This window comes from Macrobrachium rosenbergii, chromosome 22 (genome assembly GCF_040412425.1).
Source record: "Macrobrachium rosenbergii isolate ZJJX-2024 chromosome 22, ASM4041242v1, whole genome shotgun sequence".
Taxonomy (NCBI): domain Eukaryota; kingdom Metazoa; phylum Arthropoda; class Malacostraca; order Decapoda; family Palaemonidae; genus Macrobrachium; species Macrobrachium rosenbergii.
Window position 1 is genome coordinate 32,108,391 of NC_089762.1, and position 16,257 is coordinate 32,124,647.

General features: G+C 34.6%; 1 long non-coding RNA gene across 1 annotated transcript; it reads left to right on the forward strand.

Annotated features, from left to right (window-relative positions):
- Window positions 1–7,955: 7,955 nt before the first annotated feature.
- Window positions 7,956–15,838, forward strand: LOC136850716 (uncharacterized). The gene is made up of 3 exons (XR_010856706.1): window positions 7,956–8,083; window positions 8,474–8,579; window positions 8,751–15,838. It is a non-coding gene; the product is annotated as an uncharacterized lncRNA (long non-coding RNA).
- Window positions 15,839–16,257: the final 419 nt, after the last annotated feature.

Sequence of the window (16,257 nt, forward strand, 5' to 3'; positions counted from 1 at the left end):
GGAGGGGAGGGGGTTGGATGGATGGACTGAGAGAGGGGAAGATGGATGCACAGCTGGGCGGGGGGGCGGGGGCAAGAAAAATATGCGAGACTATACATAGTAGGCGTAGACAGAAAGATGCGTCTGAATGGGCCCCAGAATAATCTCTCTAATGGCAGACGTTCGATAGTAACTAATCTCGTTGGCCAAAAATCACTCATTAATGTGTATGAGACAACAGAATTCAAGCTGTTTTACAATTTCATGATTGCAAAAGCAATATGAACATCTAACAGTAATGACTTCCAGTATGAACAGTTTCCCAAACCTGTTAACTTTTATTTTCCATTTTGTTAATTGATATCAAAAACATTTCCGATCCGCAATTTGTGTCGTTTCGGTTTCGTAATTCACGTCTAAAAGATTAAAGCCATTAAAACAGAAAATGGAACTTCGGCGGCCGAAAAGATCATAGTTTTGAAAATCAGCAATTATGTTGCAGACCATCCGGCTTTTGGTTTTGGGGCAAATAGATTTCAGCAAGAATTCGTCAATATTATTAAGGAAAGCAGTTATGAAGGAACTCTTTTCCTTTTCCACTTGGAAATCGCATAATAAGTCTTCTTTTTCCTTATTTTTCCTCAGAATCTTTTGGGCACGAAAGATAAAAATCGTTTAATAGGTCTTATTTTTTACTTATTTTTTTCGCAAATCTTTTCGGAAAAAAAAAAGATAAAAATCGTATGATAAGTCTTAGTTTTTCCTTATTTTTCCTCAGAATCTTTTGGGCACAAAAGAAAAAATCGTGTAATAAGTCTTTTTTTTTCCTTATTTTTTCGCAAATCTTTTCGGGCAAAAATGACAATGGAATTAAAGTAAACGTGATATGAATGAAGAAGTTATATTATACTTTTTCTTAATACTTTACAACATGCAGTTATTTTCAGTATATTTCAGTTTGATGATGATTGTCTGTTATTAAAAATGTTCATAACTATTCCATTTTTTTAAACTTCAAGGAAAATAATTGTGAAATGAATAAAGAAGTTATATTATATAGTCTAAATACTTTGATGATGGTTATCTGTTATTAAAAATGGTCATGTCTACTCTTTATTAACGTTCAGGAAGTTCCTGTGAGAGAGAGAGAGAGAGAGAGAGAGAGAGAGAGAGAGAGAGAGAGAGAGAGAGAGAGAGAGAGAGAGAGTACTTATCACCTGTTTACCCTCAAGTGTCCACTCTACCGAAAAACTTATCAAATTTACCAGAATTTCCATCATACCCTACATAAAAATATAAATTGTGAGATGCGCATATCACCCTTACAAAAACACCAGTTAGAGAGAGAGAGAGAGAGAGAGAGAGAGAGAGAGAGAGAGAGAGAGAGAGAGAGAGAGAGAGAGAGGTCCTAAATTAACTCCATAATTAGTGCCAGTTTATCATCAACTGGCGGTAACATCTGACCTGAAAAGGAAAATAAGACCACCAATATCTATTGCTTTGGTTAACTTTTCTTTCTTGTCCTTAATGTATGTCCTTTCAATAATAATAGTAATATTAATGATAACAATAATAATTGAGAAACATTCATATGGAACAAACCAGTAAAGAACATTGGCCTGCCAAGAAAGCTTCCAATGAATGAAATGCCTACGTTTGAAGGAGGAGAAAAATAGTAGTAAAGAGAAATACATAAATATAAATTTTTGATAGAAGGTTTAAAAATTTATTCTGCTGTTAACAACAGTTAAACGTAAAATTACACATTCTTTTTAACACATGATCATCAACATCCACAGCACAGACAGACAGACTTTCCCGCAATTCATTCTGAAATGTGTGAACATTTGTTTTCTGGCTCCAGTGGTTTCACAATTTTGCATTTAAATAGATTGTAGGCGTTGATGGCTCACTGAGCGAAAAATCGCGCTAATTCTAGAGGCATGGTCCACGAGAGGTGATAAAGAGATTTCATTGCCGGAGTATTTCTTGTGAGAAATGGATATGTAACTGCGACAGTGTGAATCATAATAACAGTTGTTAAAATGAAAAAATGCCCATTCTGAACAGTCTCTCTCTCTCTCTCTCTCTCTCTCTCTGCATATATATATATATATATATATATATATATATATATATATATATATATATATATATATATATATATATATATATATACATATATACACACACACATATATATAAATATAATATATATAAATAAACAAATAAGTATATGTATGTATGTATGTATGTATGTATGTATACAAGCAATCTGAGGAAGGCGTCAGTAATACCATATGTTCTGTTCATTCTGCAGATATTGGGAGACTCATGAATAATCCTTTGTAGCTCTAAACTGTCAGGCTAAAAACGACATTAATACATTAAAACAAGTAAATACAACCAAGGATATAGTTTTTAGCAGGGTGCTGATTATTATAGATGTCAAGTTCCCGAACTAAGAGGCCCCCAGCTTTCCAAAATTATGGTCTCAGTAAACAATGATGATGACATTGCATTATAATCCATCAGACAGTAGTCTGGAACTAGACAGGTAATTGCGCGGATCTTTCCTACCCTTGTCCAGCATCAAGCGAATAAAAATTGCCTTAGTGAATAAACTACTTTAAACTTACAGCTCTTAGCTCAGCTGCTCAAAGATATAATTCCCCAATACAAGGCACTCTTGGCAACAAATATGAAGTAGTACAGCATTCAAGGAGGTTTCTCAAATCCTTGGAATTATCTCCCCCTTTGCCCCCCCTTTCCCACCCCCTCACGAAAAAAAGAGAAAGAAAAGAAAGGAACCCAGTCATGCTTCTGGGACACACGACAGTCCTCCAACTTCGCAGTGGGACATGGCTGGTAGGTGAGAACAAGGTAACTTCATAAGTTTGAAGCAATCATCTTCACTGGTGGTGGCAGGAAAGACTAACAGTACTCGTTTTCTCATCTGACTTTACCCTACAGTTCAATAGGATTACGATTCTGGCTCGACTTAGCTTTGTTTTGCTAATCAGCTAGTTCCAAGGTTCAACCTTTGACAGTTACAGACATGGGATTTGGGGAACCCATTTTTCGTGTTTATTTACTTTTGAATTGTTGTAAGCCCAGGTAACCGTGGTCAGTACTAGACCTAAAAATAATTGCTGTTTATTTTTTTTTTAATTTTTATACACAGTGAGTTCACTTTTACGATGGTTGAACCACGAAGGGTGCTATACTATTGGTTTCGCTTGCTTTTCGTTTCCCTTTATGTTGGTTCGTCCTTTTGTTTGGCAGAGAATTAGCCAAAATACTTTTGCGAAGATCCTTAACAAAATAATTTGCCTAAAGGTGGCTCTCATGAATGACAGAGAGCGAAACATTTTGGGAGAAATAAGAATGTCATTTGGGAGGAGATCGGACTTTTTATGGTCGGAATGCTTAGCCTTGTTACCTCCGGTGAGTTTAAAAAAAAAAAAGGCCAAGGCACCATTATCGTGGATATTATTGATTAACAAATTTATTCTCTATTTCTTTTACGAAAGTTTCCTTTTTTTCATAGTAAAAAAAAATAGGTCCATTTGGAGAAATTAACATTTACTGAAAAAAAAGTTTCCAATAAATCTTTTTTTGTGAATTAAAGACAAAGGCACGACAAAATAAGCAAACCTCAGTGTAAATCCCTCTGCTTATAAGGAGATAAATAATGTTTCTCAAGAAAAATACATTTAAACTGAACCTCAAAACTATTTGTTTTGGACATAACTTTACATTAAATAGAAAACTTCTTTCCCCCTTTTTTTACAGCAAGAAAATAAGATATATTTACTCTCCGAGGTATTCCCGTGAAACGTCTGGTATCTCTGTTTATTTTCATTATTTCAGTCATGTCTGCGTTCATTTCCTTTTGACCCCATTCCCGAAACTTGCAAACACGTTTCTTTCAAAAGATAGAAGTATCGCCATTTTTGAAGATTTATTAATATATTTCTTCTTCTAGGTCATTTGCTCCACCGAGGTAGGAAAAATTTAAGTAATCAAAGGAAATCTTGAACCAACTCTCCTTTATAGCATTAAAGCGTAGATGTAAAATCATGAAATATAGGTGCTTGCTTTTCGTTTCCCTTTATGTTGGTTCGTCCTTTGTTTGGCGTAATAGGAATAAACATTCTGCTGATGTATGTGAATGGAGCAGAATGGGGAGGCTGTTTTTATGGTCGGAATGTTTTCTACTGCTTAAATATTAATGTGGTGATTATTCTGATTTTTTAAGCTTTTACAAAGTTTCCTTTATTTCATATAAAAATATCCATTTGGATATATATATATATATATATATATATATATATATATATATATATATAAATATATAAATCCCTATACATATGTGTATACATACATACATACATACATATACAAATGACTTTTTATCACATCCCCCTGATGCATAAAATAAGCATTTTACTCTACAAACGTCCTTTTTATATCCAATGTCTCCATTTCTTTTGACCATCGGAAATAATTTATTTCCATAAATGTTACCGAAGGGGAATTTTTAGTTGATAAGTTCTTCTTCTAGTCGTCCCGTGGGCTCGAAAAATTTAAGGAATCACAGGACGCCAGCTTTTTATAGCATTAAACGGCAAAACAATTGAGATATAAGTTGATATCTCGACTTTATGACAGATTAAAAACATCTTCACTTATGTAAAATTTTTTTTTCATTGAGCAATGATGAAAATGTAAGTGAAGAATAATATTAATATTTTTTATCAATAAATAGAAAGAAAACACCCCGTTCTCATATATGCATGTATTAATTTATTTTCCTATGCCTACGTTTCTTATCCTTTCAAGTCAGAGAGAGAGAGAGAGAGAGAGAGAGAGAGAGAGAGAGAGAGAGAGAGAGAGAGAGAAAGCAATCTTGTTGACTCGAGAGTAGGAACCGCGTTCCAATTCCCAGAACTACAAAGTTAGAGTCATTTTTTCTTACCTCGCCTAACAATAACGCTCCCCAAAGAGTATCTCCTCGCGACGTTGTCAATTCCATTAAGTTTTATCTATTAGATCTGTCTTGCTATCGAGGAGCCCCTTCGAAATTCTCATATGGGGACGAACCTGACTCTGGAAATATTTTTAGCATTTTCCTGCTTGCAGTGAGCAAAGGCATTTCCATTCGTCAAATAACATTAACAACTGACAAAGTGCTGAGGTTGGTCGGACATTTTCTAACTCGAACGGTTCTTTAATGTTATCGGAGTGGAAGAGGCAATCAAGTACAAATTGGGCTTTTAAAAGAGATGCCGTACCATTCTTTGATGTTCACAAGGTTGAGTAACTCCTATTGTTTCCTTTTCATTATCCTCTCTCTCTCTCTCTCTCTCTCTCTCTCTCTCTCTCTCTCTCTCTCTCTCTCTCTCTCTCTCTCTCTCGGATTTTTGTTTGCTTAACTCATTAACCTCAATTGTCTTAATCTTGAAAGAATTATTTTAAGTTATAACCCATTTATTAAGAATCATCAGGTATCAAAAGTTTTCTTCCACATTTGGAGCAACTCAGCTTGCAATAAATATTCCATGCCGTCTACGGAAGCTTTACTTGTTTTTGATTAAATAGGTTTTGTACCGATGTTGGCTCTGGGAATAGAAAGTAGTATTTGGACAAATTATGTTGTTAGACGTGGACGAGCGTGGAAAAAGCGAAACTGTGGGTAAAATTCCTACGATAAGGATGGTTTATGAGCAAGAAAAGGAATGACCTGATTGTGGGCAGTTTATATGAACAGATATTTCACCTAGCTCAAAACACAGTATCAGAGGAAATCTCAGCGTCTCTACTTTGTTACACAGCTGTAGTATATACTGATTAAAATTATTAATGGTTGAGGTTAGGTTAGAACTACAATTACCACGCTTATTTTTGTATTTGAAGGATTAATACAAATGAATGCGTCAGTTTTCTAGAACACATCATGGTAAAGATAACATCGAATACTACTTCAGTCGAGAAATGTCTTAATGGTTTATAAAAAATATTGTCTTTGCTTTTTGTAGTTTTGATCCTTATAAAGGTGTATTTGTAACATACACACACACACACACACACACACACACACACATATATATATATATATATATATATATATATATATATATATATATATATATATATATATATATATACACACACACACACACACACATATATATATATATATATATATATATATATATATATATATATATATTTTTTTTTTTTTTTTTTCGTAACTTTCAAGTACCTCTTACATACTTATCTATCCATAAATGTTCTTGCTGGAGCGTAAAATTTACTTGAATATTCGAGGAAATAACTGACATCACAGCCAGAGGTTTCACTTTCTTACTAAAGAAGAAGGTATCCATCTCACCTACAAACCTTGGGTGTTGTAAAGTGTGTTAATACCTCCCCACCCTCGTTCTTTCTTACACTATTTTGGGAACTAAGTTCAAAGACAATACTCTAGTCAAATGAATTTCATCTTCACTCTGTTCTTGGTAAACGCCTTTGTTACTCACCAAGAATAAGCCTTAAAGAAAGCGAATTACGCCTCTCATTTCCTGAGGTAAGCGGATTAATCTAATTTTCTACTTTTAAGTCAAAAAGCACCTGAGCGTCGTGAATCCTTTACCAGCGTTTGCACTGGAGTATACAAGAGGAAAAACAAAGGAGTAAATATGACAGAGAGGAAAGGGGAGAGCTGATGGGAAGTTAGGGAGGTGAATTTGGATGGGAAGGTTTACGGAGTCAAAAATTGAATGCAGAGAGAAAGCTTAATGAGCAAATGGATTTTGAATAAACGATGCAAATGAGTGAGTGATGTCTGAATAGAATCCAGTCTCCTGTAGATGGAGTGAAGGGTTTTGAATATAAATGGCAAATAAAAGGTAGAGCTGAATGATGCAGGAATGCCTTTTAAAATCTGACTTATTAAAGGGTTTTACGAATTAATCGGTTTTAATGTAAGTTCCTCTGATATGTTGTCAGCGGCTGACCAGGATCCTCTTTATCGATAATGGAAGGAATCGGGAGGGACAGATAAAGTAAATAACTTTTCTGTTTTATATAAAGGGAAAGGCAATAAAGGAAACTGTAAAATTCATAGAAAGACCAGGGCAGGAAAGCTGGACGGGTAATTAAAGATTGTTAGTTTAGGCAGGGAAAAATAAGTATAAAATAACAAGGGTGGCTCTAGAGAAAAGATAATAGTTGCTATCACGATTATTCTCTCATAGCTGAACCAAGTGTGAAAGTCATGTGTGGAAAACTTCCATAATAGAAGTCAGTTCATATACAGACAAAACTGTCTCGGACACAATAGCCTCTTTACCAGAGTCAAAACAGACCTTACTCAGCAATCTTTAAATTCATGCATTTGAAGATCATCACATTTTTTTACTGTTAACTTTTTCTCTGTCTCCCTTTCCACCTTCCTCCCCCTCCCCCCTTTCTCTCTCTCTTAATTTGGATTGAAGATCACCTTCAGAGGAACATTTAGAGCTTCTTAGGGAGGTTTTTTTAGGGTCATGTTATTCAAATTCCCAAGAAAACCATTAAAAGATATTATTTCAGCAAATATTGAAAAAAAATGTTAGTAACAATAAACAATGCAGTAGTAATACTTTATACATCGAGAAGTAAAACACATAAAATATACTTCTCCTATCGTGACCATCTATTTGTTGAAACTGAAGGCTTTTGTCCATCGTTTTGGAAAATAAACAGAAACTAATTCCAACAAAGAACTGGGAATGAACAGATTCCAAAATCAAATAGTCAGCGCGGGAACAACAATAATTCTTTTCAGTTACCCTCAAACAAAAGTAATAGAAAACGTTCCCGCTGTACAGAAACAGGTCCTGACTATATATTCCTTGGTGGTGCCGTCGGTGAAAGGTCTCGTACCCTTGTTTAAACGAACATACTGGCGTTGTTACGGACTTCGCCGCTATTGGAAATTAGTCGCGTGGAAGTGTTTCTTCAGGTGGGTGGAAGCCTAGGGTTGTGTAGCCCGTGGTACGACGGTCCCGATGAAGGTCTACGCGAAGGTATGGGAAATCACCGTACTGAACAAGGGGTAAGTTTTGTTTGTGTTATTTTGTCTTTAGACTTTGCAGTTTAAATTTATATATAATTTTTGAGTGTATGTGCTGATTCCAAGCTGTTCCTGCTATGTTAGTGTTGATTGAGATTTGCCAAATTTCAAGTCATTTGATGATAAGGTCAGTTTTTGTTTTAATTCATAACAGCTCTCGAAGAATGCAGTTTAATGTAGCTTAAACAAACCAGACTACCTTGTGGTAAAGGTATCTTGATATAACTAGTGTTTAACAGGAAATATTGCATTTAACTTGACACTTTGAGGCGTAGGCAATGTCATCAAGCAACGGGCGTTAATGGATTCTGCCAGTATTTTTTTTATATACTTTTATCACTGTTAACATACTACAAATAAAAACTTTTTCAGGATGTGAATAATACAACTTAAGAACCTTTCTTCAGTACAGCGCTGTATGTTTGTGTTATGCGAAACAGATTTAAAGTTTTAAAGACTAACTTTTAGTACCGTGAAGGTTAGTGGTCTATCTTGTGTGCTTTGATGTTTGATAATGGCTGAGTTTTGAGTAATGTGTCAGCTCTTGCCCTTATCAAAAAATGTGATTTATACTTCCTCAAAATTGAACTTTATCAGTGAAAGCAGAATAATTCTGAATACCTAATTTAATATTCATTGCCATTTCCAGATGTTCTTGAATTCAACCCTACATTAAGAAATCATGAGGGACTTCACAACTCCTGAGAGAAATGAGATATAGTTAATATTCCCAAACCAAGATGGCTTTTCTCAAAATGTTTTTGTGAAGAAAGGGATACCACTCTCTCCAGGTATGGTTTGATAATCAGAAGTTTGGTGTAACAATTGAATGTGAGTTTTCACAGTGATTGTTTCAACCAAACTTCAATTTTTTTTACCTCCACCCCTACAGGGGCGGTACCCCTGTAGGGGTGGAGGCCCCTCCCATGCCCTGTTCTGTAGGTCTTATGACCTACAGAGCAGGTTCATGGGGGGTTTTTACTAATTCTAAGTTCCCTTTCAGGTACGAGTTCATAAGACCAGACATTTTTTATTTACTAAAGTTAACGTAACTTGACTTAAATATTTTGTTTAAGTTTGTTAGAAGTAACGTAACTGCCCATTAACGTAACTGTCCATTTTGATATGTTAAACATATTTAATTTTGAAATAGTATTGCTTTTGTTTGTACAACTATTAGCGTAACTTGTTAACCGTATGAAATTTAGTTCAAATTTTAGGTACTGTAAATTTTTAAAGATAAATTTTAATTTTATAGTTACGACTTTTTGACTAAATATTCATAGATGTAACTGTATTACATATATTTTCATTATTTAACTTTCAAAAGTTTGGAGGACGTAAAAATTACCGTGACTTTATTAGACTTGCTTGATTTTTTATGAAATGCAACTTAACTGGATCGTTTTGATTCTAACATTTTAACATCTGCATTTTTAAAGATTGTGGCAGTGTACAACACAATTGAATTAAAGCTTCTAGTTACGTATGTGAGATTGAATTAAGCAATTATTTTGCCAAATATTAGTAAATTTTACATAATTTTACATAAGTAGAATTAACTTATTTTGTTTGATTTCAATAATTAACAGATAAATCTGGATAATCATACAATGAGCAGGCCTATATTTACCCAAAGCACTACAACATTTTGCAAACCTGTGCTTAGCTGTGGTACTACTGTAATACAATAAACAAAACTTTTCTAATACAAAGTTACCCGGCTTTATGCCAGTAACGTTAACGAGGTAATACCATATTTCACTGGTCTTTAGCTAAGTAGGTTTGGCTACAGAAATTTACGCTTATATCTCCGGTCACTTGAATTGTTTGCAGTTTTTCGGCACAATTGGCCACAGGGTTGTACTTTATTCCAGCTTACTTCCCAATTGTTTCAGCATTATTTTCAGCGATGAATGGCCTTGCAGGTCCCAGCGCTTGACCTGTGGCCCAAATGTCGTTTTCCAATTTATTCCATGGTGGTACTTGTATTCGTTGAAGTACATCGAGCACTTGACTTGTTTACAGTTGTTCTGTAACCTTGGCCCACTACATAACTTGCACTTGCTTGCTTGGGAGTGATCAGTTGCTTTACGAGTGGTTTTATGTGCCATGATTTTCGATTTGTATTGAAAAAATAGCAATTTTTATAGTAATATTTCATGGTATGTTTCAGATTTTAGCTAAATTTTAAAAATTATCTTACATTTTAAATTGATTTATGAATCCATACTTTTTTGTTCTAAAGATTTAACAGGTAAGTTAACCATTACTTCTATTTTCTTTTTGCAGCTTTATCCTAAGTTAAAATTATTTTAATTTGTCAAATTTTTATGAGGATGTAATAAGTATATTAACCTAAGTTCATAAAATGTTTGGATTTTATAAAATGCCACTTAATATGCTTTTGCTTTTTACATATAACGTGAAATTTACATTGTTAAAGATTGTGTTAACGTAAAATATAGATTGAATTAATGTAATTGCCAATTTAGTTAATATTAGTTTTACATGATAGATTTGCACAATCATACATTGAACAGACCTATATATTTACCCAAAACACGAATATAAGCAAACCTGTGCTTAGCTGTGGTGATAATACAGTAAACAAACCTATTCTTATAATATACCAGCGACGTTAAAGAAGCATAAAAGGAAATTATAATGGTCCTTTGCTTAGCAAAGAACCTATTTAGTTATAGTACTGATACAGTAAACAAACCTATTTTTATAATATATAAAGTTGCGGTTGTATTCCTGCAGCGTTGAAGTACAGATTTGAATGGTCGTTTGCTTAGCATCTCTGGCCGCTTGACTTGTGTCCGCACCAGCGGCCTCTTACCTTGTTTGCATTTATTTTCGGCACGCTTGGTTTTGTGGTTGTATTTTTCCAGGAACTTTTAGCAGTCCAGCAGTCTTGTTTGCATTTGTTCAGTACCCACTTCCTTTTTGACTTTGGCGCTTTTTGTTAGCACACACTTCAAATCCTTTTATCAGTATGTTTTAAGATTTAGGTATGTATCGAAAGTATGCCTTAATAATTTTAAAGTAAAATTCTCAAGATATTATAATGAAATAGCAATAGATAACTTTCTGTTGGGATAGTTTGTTTTTTCATTGCAAAGTTTATCTTTTTCATTGCAAGTTAAGTCGACAGGGACAAAGTTGTTTTGGTAGCACACACTTCATATGCTTTTATCAGTGGTTTCTTTTGCCAAGATTTAGATATGTATCGAAAGTAAGCTTTTATAATTTTAAAGTAAAATTCTCAAGGTGTTATAATAAAATAGCAATAGACCCCTTTGTTGATTTTTATTTTTCCATTGTATAATCAAGTAAAATTCTCAAGATATAATGAAATAGCAATAGGTCTATTTCTGTTGATTTTTTTTTCCATTGGAAGTTGTCCACAAGGACAAGTTTCTAATATTTGGCTAAAAGAATGCTTTTATTAAGAGTTCATGGTGACAACGTTCGCTATATTAGTTTTAAATGTATCGATTGCTTGTTATGGATGATGACGAATACATTAACAGGAATAATTTTATGTTCACGAGTAGTATTTTTGACTGTAAATGGATGGTAGTTTATGACGGTAAATGGTATATTAATGAAAGTTAGCACTTGAGTTGAATGAAAGTAATAAATTCTTAAAACTACTTGCAAGTAGAGCAGTAAAGAACGAAATTCAATTTAATTAAAACGATTTATTGACATACATATACATAAAATGGGGTGTATAAGCACGCTGGTACACCCTCCAAAATATTTTAACACATCATTCACCTTCCAAAATTACATGTTCCAATAGAAATTGGCAAACTACTTCATATTTCTTGGAACCATATTATTGTTAAGCAAATAAAACACCTCCTCTGGAACTGTGTCAACACTTCTATCCCTAAATTCTGAAAGTTCAGTACAATATAAATACATAATGACAATGGATGATAATTTGGCTTGTTACATAATTTACATGAGAAATTACCATTAACATATTCCCATGAATACTTACATCTTAAACCTTAACCCATTATAAATGTCATTTTAGAAAGTTTTGCCATATGTAGTATGGGTATTTCCAGAGACATACAAATAATGCCTAATACTATGTGCCGCCTGCTAAAATCCTTTCCGTATTATCAGTCTCCCACGCAGCTCTCCAGTGTCTTAATAAACCCTCTCTGTTTGACGAAAACTTTCATTAACAATGTCAACAGAGGTTTTACATGTTGCATTTTTTGTTTCTTGTCAGCAACTTCATTTAAATATATACCTATATGAGAAAGTATCCAGTAAAATTTAACAAAAACCACTTCGTTCTATCTCAAATCAAAGCCTTACATATGTATACCAAATCAGCATTAGAAGGATCTTTACAATTTGATGCAAGAGAAGCGCCCTGGGAATCTACAAAAATATACACATCTCAATTTTTTCCTGCGACAATTTTCAGTCCTTCGTGAATTGCAGGTAACTAGGCTGTTGTTTTAGGGCTATTATCCTGAATTCGTTTAGAAATAATTTCATCAGTAAATGCATTATCACCAAATTTTCGTAAGACCTCCACATCCAGCCTTCAGTCCATTAACAGACCCAACACAATATATATGAGAAACATTACATCTCTGTAAATTAAATTACATAATCTTACGAACACCCGTTTTAACATTAGGATGACACTCAATCGTTTTGTAATCCAGTTTCTTTGTACACGTCTCTACCTTTGTACACAACCGTGGCTTGACAGGCCTACCTTTGGCAACTGAGCACAGTACTTCACATCATAACTTAATTCTGTACAATTTCCGTGAATAGTTGTTAGCTCGAATTGGAGCATTAAACCTCCCTGGTAACTAGGCAATTATCATTCCCATACTTTCCCCTCGTATTATTCAAACAACAATAATAGAGACAATTTCTCGAATACGGTCAACTACACTAGGCAAATTTAATTCCATTCTCATTAATTCTATCCTGGCACTCATTGCATATACCAATATGACACGCATGGCTTTTTTTTGGGTAACCCCTAATTTCTTCAGTACCTTCTCCGAATAACTTCGCAATACATGCTCTGCATAATCGACAACTGAGCCCACTTTACTAATATAAACCATCATTAAAACCGGAATACCTGCCCCATTAACCCTGTTTGCAAGCACTTGTAATGGATTAAGTCTCGCCAGACAAAGATTTCTAACGTAGTTTATCTCGAACATGGTCTTTTTAAAACTTACATTCCGAGATACTTAAACCGTCAACTAACTATCCCTAATACCTTCCCATTAAGTAAAAATGAACTTTTTTGTCTACAAGTCTGTATTTTGCTCTTATTTTTATTTATAACCTAACCAATATGCAGACACAAGTTTTGCAGCTCCGCCGTTTTTAATGACAAAGTAGTATACGAATCACATTGTATAAGAAAATCAACATGAATTGCAATATCAGTACCTCTTGGCAATGTGAGGCTTGCAATTTTGTCCTTCAATACATTAAACGAAGTAGGGCTTAATACTCCACCTTGTGGTGTACCCAGCTCCAATAACGTTTCCTTAAATTCATGACCTTGGAACCACACTTGGGCTTCCTTCCCAGTTAGATAGCTTTGCATTCACTTCAACAATAAACCTTTCACTCCTTTATTTACCAGTTCTTCTAGGATTACCTCACCATTTGCCCTATCAAAGGTAGCCTTATAGTATACAAAAGCCCTACTTTAATAACACAAACCGTTGTACTATTATTTTTTCTAAAACCAAACAAATTATCAGATTGCTTTTCTCCAACTACGTAAAGTAACCTATTTAAAACAAGTCTCTCCATTAATTTGCAAAAGCACTGTCAGATATAGGCCGATACTTTCCATTACTTTTAGGGACGGGAATTATTAAAGTTGCTCCATTTTATAGATAACCTGCCATTTGCATAGGACAAATTGAATCCAATAGCGGACTATCATCCATTGCAATCAATTATGTATGTTACTCCATCCATACCTAGGGCAGCAGAATTTCCTCGCTTGATAGCACACACTATTCATTTCTAGTAAAGGGCAAAGTCTCCTCTCTTATTCATGTTTGCATTTCCACCAAACGCTGCCTTCTAGGAGACCTGTTCTTCAAACATACCTGAGTGTTTACAGGAAGGCTGTTAAAACTAGAAGTATCAGACCACTTTTTCATTAGTTAATCAGTCTTACCCTGAGGGTCCGGATAAGCAACATTTTTTCGTTTAACTCCTCTTACCTTTTTAACCTCATTCCATACTTAGAGATATTGTTACAGAAATATCTTTCAGATAACCGTCCCAATAATTCCCTCTCACCACTATTCTTGTTTCTGACGTTCCTTCAGCTATTTGACTCAGTCTCCCTATTTTGATGATCATTAGGTTCTTCTATAAATTTCTTTACCCGTATGCAGAGTATCATCAATAACACTGAGGTGGTCATGGAAAAAATAAATTTTTTATTACCATGTCCTTCTCCTCTCTTATAATCCTTGTACCATTCATGAATTTATTCATCAGTTTAACCTTTTCGTGTGTCCTTAAAATATATTTTTTCCTAGAGAAGTTAAAAGCTAATTTCCCTATATTTACGGTTGCACAGATTCCAAAATGATTAAGTAATTCACCCACAACAATTGCATCTGCTTCATATTCTGCAATATTGAAAAGCAAAGCATAATCAAGTCTTCCACCCCTTATAGGAATGGGTCCGTTCTTAACCAAAACCCGAACATTATCCATGGAATTCAGTATATTATTCAAAGAACACCTATTTCTATTTTGGCTTCCAGCAGTACCTAGATTTTCATGACGTGAATTCAGATCGCCCAATGATAAACATGGCTCACTAAATACAGTGGGAGGTAAATTTTCTAATTCAACATATTAGAATGAATATAGACATTATTAATATATTATTACCGGATCCTTCATGTGAACATTGATATTTAAAACCTCTGTACCATTAACCGTAACGGCTGTTTGTAATTTAGCGCGAATGATGTTCTTACTAAACGTAGTTAACCCCCTAGTGTTGCTGAGAGGGTCTGTAGGTAACTCAAAACTTTGATATCCAGGTAAATGAAAACCTATGCTATTGATTCCTACCTCTTGCAAAGTTATTACATCAATGTCTTGGGATAAAACATGCGAGTAGACCTTCTCTGTAAACTGTTTACATTCCAGGATAAACATTTTAGTTTAGGTGGTGCCATTATTACTCGCATTTTCCCTAAAATCTCTAACAAACAAAACAATATCTTTTAAGAGCGTCATCAGGTGCTTCCATATATTTCAGTACAGCATCCAAGAAAGACACATTTCGAACAATATTATTATTGACTAAAACATCAGCTAGAACACTTTAACTTGCTGAGCTCATTCCAGCTTCAACGTTACTCTCAAGCACAGAATAAGTGGTTATAACGTCCTCAACGTCACTTCGAGGATCAACATGCTTCTCGTTAACATGTTTTTTAGATAGTTGATTAATTTGAACTTGCGTAGATATAACCAGTTTTTTTTTAGATTATTTATTTCCATTCGCAGAGCTGCCACTGTACCATTTTTCTCCAAATGAGAACAAACAGTTTGGCCGTTAATTTCTGGTATGCCACTTCGTCTAAGTCTCTCTTTCTCCGAAGTTCCCTCGCTGATAGTAGAAGTGACTGTCTTACTCGATTGTTTAGTGTCCAGAGAATGTTCCATCATACTAACTCCCCACGGGCCGTAGAGCGCCGTCAGTGCACCTCATACGGTACACTGTAGGCATTACTTAAGGTTCTTTGCAGCGTGCCTTCGTTCCCTAGCTGCAACCCCTTCCGTGCTTTTTACAGTGCCTCATTCAATTTTCTCTTTCTTCTTTCTTACTTTCCACCCTCGCCTAACAATTGATTCATAGTGCAACTGCGACGTTATCCTCCTGTTACACCTTTCAAACCTTTTACCATCAATTCCGTTTCAGCGCTGAATGATCTCATTGGTCCCAGTGCTTGACCTTTGCCCTAAATTCTATATTCAGTTCAATTTAGTACCTACATCTATGGTTATTTTGACACTTAAATGCCCTGTGACCCCACTTGGCTACACTTAAAGCATAAAATAAGTGGTTCATTATACACGGGAACTCATATAACCAA